Consider the following 6626-nt stretch of genomic DNA (forward strand, 5'->3'; position numbering starts at 1 on the left):
ACAAGGAAGTTCTGACATAGGCCCTTATTCTAGTTCACTCTTAGAGGAAATTTCCTTTTTAGATGGACAAAACCATGTGCACTGCAGGGGGGGCAGATGCAACTTGTGCAGAGAGAGTTAGATTTGGGTGGGGTTTTACTTCAAAGTGAGATCTACAGTATATTGCAGTGTAAAAATAAAGCAGTCAGTATTTACCCTGCACAGAAACAAAAAAACTCACCCAAATGTAACTCTCTCTGCACATGTTACATCTGCCCCACCTGCAGTGCACATGGTTTTGTCCACCTAAGAAGGATTATGTCAGAAAGAGTGAACTAGAATAAGGCCCATAGTGAGGTCGTTCACTTGTTAACGCTTCTTCCTTTTCCGACGTTTCCCTTCAGCCCTATTCACAGACGCATTTCAGACATAGGGAATGTTTCGGGAGGAGTGTATTATTTATAAATTCAATGAAATATTTTCAGTGTAGCTCGGTGCTACACATATAAAGTGCTTGTGCATGAATAGAATTCTGGGTGAGCAGCGCCACCTTGTGGGTATTAGTATTGAAACACAGTGATCACCCTGTGATAAAAAAGGTTTTAAGATATGGAAATAAACTCACACTAGGAATAATCATATCCTGGTGAACTTCCCATCAGGTGTGCCCAGGACCCCTTAAAACTCCCCAAAAAACTGGTTAATTAAAGAGGGGGAGTAGGCATAAAGCAGGTTCTCTGAAGCATTCTGCACCTCTGCCCTCTGTGAGTTTATTTCCAAATCTTAAAACCTTTTTTATCACAGGGTGATCACTGTGTGCTAATACTAATAACCACAAGGTGGCGCTGCTCACCCATAATTCTATTCATGCACAAGCACTTTATACAGTGGCCGAAAGTTACAGTCAAATACAACTGCTTTGTAATCCCCGATGTCATATCCATTCGTATTAGCGGCCATATATAGGGCCGCTAATATGAATTCGTATAGGCAGCCTGCATGGATCAGTCAGATCTGTGCAGGCTACAGTGTGTTAAAAAAAAGGTAAAAAAATAAATAAATGAATTAAAACGGCGTGGGCTCCCCCCTCATGGCCGTAACCAACCCCAGGCTCACAGAGTACTGGTTGTAAAAAATCTGGGAACAAACTGAGTAGGGGTTCCCCGTATTTTTAAAACCAGCACCAGGCTCAAGGGCTGGTCCTGGTTCCAAAAATAGGGGGGACAAACTGACTAGGGGTCCCGAGTATTTAAGAACCAGCACCTGGCCCAACCAGCCAGCAGGGCAAAGCCACAGCCGGGGGGGGGGGGGGGACGACAACTTTTTATACAAGTCACCCCGGCCACAGTATTACACCGGTCAGCCTGGGTCCCCTCTCCAGAATGTCCCTGCCCAGGCTGAAGCCTGGGGCTGTCCCCGGTACCCCTGGGCGTTGGGTACCGGGCTGATGAAAGTAGTAAAAATTTGAAATAAAAAATATTGTCTAATTCTGTGGAACTATGAGTCCCAGCAAGCCTCCCCCACATGCTGGGACTTGGAGAACCACAAGTCCCAGCATGCAGAGCATTAAATGGCCCTCTGGAACTTGTAGTTCCACAGTAATAGAAATAGTTAAATAAACACACCGACGCAAACATGAAAAATAAAACTTTAATACATACATAGCCCATACATACTGATACCTACCTATCCTGAGCCCGTAGGTAGGTCCCTGTCCTTTGGGCCTGGGGTCCGGGTGTCCTGGGGTCCGGGGTGGCGTTGCTCAAAGTTACACCACATACAGAACCCAAATATAGACCTCTCGGAAGGCTATAGTGGATACATTGTTCAAATAGAAACAATATACACTCTATTAAGTTTAATTAAAAATATAAGTACATACTATCCCCAAAAGATAAACTACTAATACTTCTTTAATTAAGTCTTTAGACACAGATGTCCTGGAATAACAGACACATATAGACATGTTTTAAAAAAATATATATTATTTATTATTAGTGTATTATCTACCATATCCTCGCAATCTACTACAGACGCTGTCTGTCTTCCCAAATCCCTGCTCTCTGTCTGCTTTCACTAATCTACCCTCTCACCTCATGGCTGTTAATCTCTCAACTTCACTTTCTCCTACCACTCCTCCCCCTCCCATCACATACCTATCCTGACCCCTCTGCCCCGCTCCCCCTCCCTCCCAAGGACCCCCCCTCGCTTCTGCAATCCAAAAAACCTTATCCACATAAATACCCAACCCACCCCCTCTTTCCTGTGCCCTATGGAACACCAGATCCATCTGCAACAAACTCCCTGCCATCCATGACCTATTCATCTCTAGCGCATTCCACCTCCTTGCTATCACTGAGACCTGGCTCTCCACCTCTGATTCTGTCTCTCTAGCTGCTCTCTCCCACGGTGGCCTCTCTTTCTCTCACACCCCCAGACGCCGCCTACCCTACCCCTCCATCCATTTCCATATGTTCCTACTTATCCTATTATTTTTCGTTCGTCCACCCACCTCCTTTTAGTATGTTAACTCTTATGAGTAGGGCCCTCCTTCCTCACGTACTCACCCTACCTCTTTACCTCACCTGTCCTCCTGCCCTGTTCTTCCCTTCCTCTACTTCATCTTGGAGAAGCCTGGCCAAGGCTTGCCTGGCATCATCTGAAGCAAGTCATCGAAAGCAAGCAATGAGTTAGAACTGGAATGAAGTTTTAAAACCATCTCTCATCTCCTCTGTACAGGTACATGAATGACATTTTCCAAAACCTGATGCTTTTCATTTAAAAGAACAGTCTGCAATGGGAATGTGTTTTGTTACTGGGAGCCTACAACATCCCCCACCTTTAATCAGATAAGCTGAGCAATGTGTGCAAACACCAACCCCTCCCCCTGTACCAGCTGACCCAAACTTTCCTTTAAAATGGGACATTTGGAGAAGCCTGGCCAAGGCTTGCCTGGCATCATCTGAAGCAAGTAATCGAAAGCAAGCAATGAGTTAGAACTGGAGTTTGGACTGGATTTGGACATAAACCGAAACACTGCAATGTTTTATTTTTGCTTTTCCCAAGATACCATCTATCTCAGCCTCTTAGGAAAGCTATGTATTACTCTTTGTTTTACTGTTTCTTTATCATGATCATCATCATATACCTCTGCCCCCACTGTATGCAAAGCCTGTATGCTGTACATTCGCTGGTTGCACACCCCGCCAGCAACAAGCTGGCAGGGTGTGCCAGCTTTGGAAGAAAAGTGCTACATAAATACAATTATTATTACTGCTGCCTCTGAGCAGCATGATCAAGATGGCGCCGCTGATGGCTGCCCAGGAGCTGTGCAGCTCAGCCAAATATGTTCCCTGTGTGATAACTGTACTGTCTCTGCTTGTATTGTTACCTACCTGGCTGTTTCGGCGACCAGTGGCGCCGCTGATGGCTGCCTAGGCGCTGTGCACCGCGGTCTCGGTGGGTATGTGTTCCCCACATGTAATGTTTTATTGTAATGTATGTAATGCCTTCTCCCCCTGCCCCCCCCCCCCCCTTCATCCCTGCTTGATGCTGCACTGTAAATCCACAAAAAATTCCTAGTGTGCGCAAGCATACATGGCCAATAAAGTTGATTCTATTCTATTCTATTCAGTCTCCTCAAACAATTTCGACACCTACTTCAGAACTGATGCTGATCTTAGTTCTACCAGCTATACCCCTATTTATGCTGTATTTTATCAACACACCCTGTACGTTACCTTGTAATTTGTTTTTTTGTTTGCTATGTACGGCGCTGCGGACACTTTGTGGCGCCTTATAAATAAATGAACTACTACCACTACTATTGCACTTTGTTATGTGTCACTAACTTCACTTTCATTTGGGCTCTTTATATTTCGCTATTTTAAATATGTGAATGAATAAAAGTTATATTTTATGTCTATTCATTTTTTTCTTGGGAGACTTCATCAATGTATGGATAATATTAATCAATACAATTGACCAAATTCGTCCGGAGTGCCCCAAGCAGGAATTCTTTTTTTTCTCCTCTTTTTTCTTTGGAGACACACAGCAGCACTTGCTACAGAATGCTGCAGACAGTACAGCACCTTACTTACCAGTCACATCGCAGCCCTTATTCCAGCAGCTGCAGTGACCCGGATAACCCCACCCCCAAACTAAAACTCCACCCCTTCCACAGAGGAAGGGGATGGAGTTTCGGTTTGGGGGCGGGGTTACCCGGGTGACTGCAGCTGCTGGAATAAGGGCTGCGATGTGGCTGGTAAGTAAGGTTTGAAGAAACTCAGGGAGCCCGAGGTGTGCTCCCACCACCAGTGCTGTGCCTAAACACGTACATAGGGGGCTGTGCGATCGAGTGGACCCTCTCCCAAAGGAGAAGGGCCCCGTTTTTCCCCTAACCCCTCTCAGCCATAAGGCCGAAGAAGGGAAAAAGGGATCCGTGGGTCCTCTTTGCCGGAGCTCAGAGAGACCCTCTTTCCTCAAGCCCCCGGAAGGGTCAGGACGGTGGGTCCTCCGCACCCAAAGGTTTGGAGAGACCCGCATTAGGCTTCCCTCCACCTTGCGGCTCAGGGTCGCCCTCGAGGGGACCGAAGCTCTCCCCAAAAGGATGAGAGCTTCGGTACATTGGGGAAATGGAAGGCCCATAAGAGTCAACCACACAACCCCCCCCCCCAAAAAAAAAAAAAAAAAAAAGTGACACACTACAGAAAACGTGAAAAGTGCACGAAGGTGAGAAGGAAGAGAAATAAATAATAAAGAGGACCCCATCCAGAAGGCCAGGGGTGGGGGTGTGAAAAATTGTCCTACCCCATCCAAAAGGACGAGGTAAGGACGTGCAGCCTAACCTAGAGGGGAAGTGCGCAGTGCAAGTGCTTACTAGTGCATGGTGATTTTGGGATCACCCGTGCATGTTCGGCACCCCCGAGTTTCCCCGGGGGCACAGTGCAGCCTCGGACTCCAGGCAGCCGTTCAGCGTCCGACTAAGTGTTTCTCTGCTCCCATCGTAGGGCACTTTCCAGCCCCTGGCATGGGAATGGGTACTCCACTGGGCTTTTTGAATGACTCCCTTAGGGGTTGAGTCCCCCTCGGAAGAGCAATCTACTCAGTCTCAGTGTTTCTCCAATCCCAAGGTTAAGGTACTAAGCTGGGCTTTTCGTGATCTCCCCATCAGAGGCTACGAACCTCTGGAACAGGAGCCATCTACTCAGTCCCAGCTTTTCTCCGCTCCTTGGGAATGGATACTAGACTGAGCCTTTCGCTGTCTCATCCTTCGGGCGCTACGAACCCCGTCAAGAGAGCCAAACTATTAGGCCCAGTGTTTCTCCCCCCCTCCTACCAGTGGGTTTACGTAAACAACACCTCCTACCACTGGCAGAGGTGAAGGTACTCAGCCAGACTTTTCACCACTCCCAGGCAAAAAAGCGGGGTCCCACACCCTCCGCCCATCAGAGCAGCTACTCAGTTCAGCCTTTCTCTATTCTCTGCCAGAAGCCAGTCCATACCCACTGATAAGAACAGATACTACACTTGATCTTAGCCAAAAGGCAGAGAAGTGATCCAGTTTCAAACCTAAACCATCATGGTGACAGTTAAATAAAGATAATTATATAATATAACCAAGGAGTACCTTCAATGAGACAGAAAGGGGCATTGAGTCAGAGCAAGATCGTGCGTCTCCCATAAAAAGCCTGTGTTATGCAGCGAGGTCATAATATAAAAAGAAACAAAGTATCACCAAACAGTTACAACTGAAAACTGGCAGTAAGCCCAGAAAGAAGGATCAAAGGGATCAGCAGTATATGAATAAAACTGAAGGTGATACAAAGTTCCAATAAATATTGCACAAGACACACACTAGCAGATAATCCAGCCTATGTCACTAGAGATAACCAGATATAGGGCCTTATTTTGGTTCATTCTTTCTGACAAAATCCTTCTTAGATGGACAAAACCATGTGCACTGCAGGGGGGCAGATGTAACATGTGCAGAGAGAATTAGATTTGGGTGAGTAATTTTGTTTCTGTGCAGGGAAAATACTGGCTGCTTTATTTTTACACTGCAATATAGATCTCACTTTGAAGTAAAACCCCACCCAAATCTAATTCTCTCTGCACAAGTAACATCTGCCCCACCTGCAGTGCACATGGTTTTGCCCATCTAAGAAGGATTTTGTCAGAAAGAATGAGCCAAAATAAGGCCCATAGAGAGCCATTTACTCAAGAAGAGTTTGAACATAAATTGAGTGTATCTTCAGCAAAGGTAAAACACAAGGGGTGACATTTATTAGAGATCGATGTTGGGTTTTTGGCGATTTTTTTTCGCAAAAACGTCAGTTTTCACACTTTTTACCAAATTCGCATAATTAATGAGATGTGAAAATCTGCAAAAAATGCGGTATTTCCCGCGAAATCGCACTTTCTGAAAGTGTGTTTTTTTTATCTCCGGAACTCGCATCCAGATGTTTTCCCATTGAAAAATATACAATTCGCATATTTAATGAAATGCGAATTTGGAAATCGCCAAAAAAAGGTCTAAACATCGCAAAAAAAATAGACCTGATCCTGACTGGCGAATTTGACAGAACCATGCACAGATCATTGAGATCTGTGTATGGTTCTTTGGTAAAATATGTGACAGCGCGACA

General features: G+C 45.6%; 1 pseudogene; it reads right to left on the reverse strand.

Moving 5' to 3' along the window:
• Positions 1-5331: 5331 nt before the first annotated feature.
• On the reverse strand, positions 5332-5538 carry LOC146044450 (U2 spliceosomal RNA; annotated as a pseudogene).
• Between the last annotated feature and the right edge of the window lie 1088 nt (positions 5539-6626).

The sequence above is a fragment of the Crinia signifera genome, chromosome 19 (assembly GCF_055691185.1).
Source record: "Crinia signifera chromosome 19, ASM5569118v1, whole genome shotgun sequence".
Taxonomy (NCBI): Eukaryota; Metazoa; Chordata; class Amphibia; order Anura; family Myobatrachidae; genus Crinia; species Crinia signifera.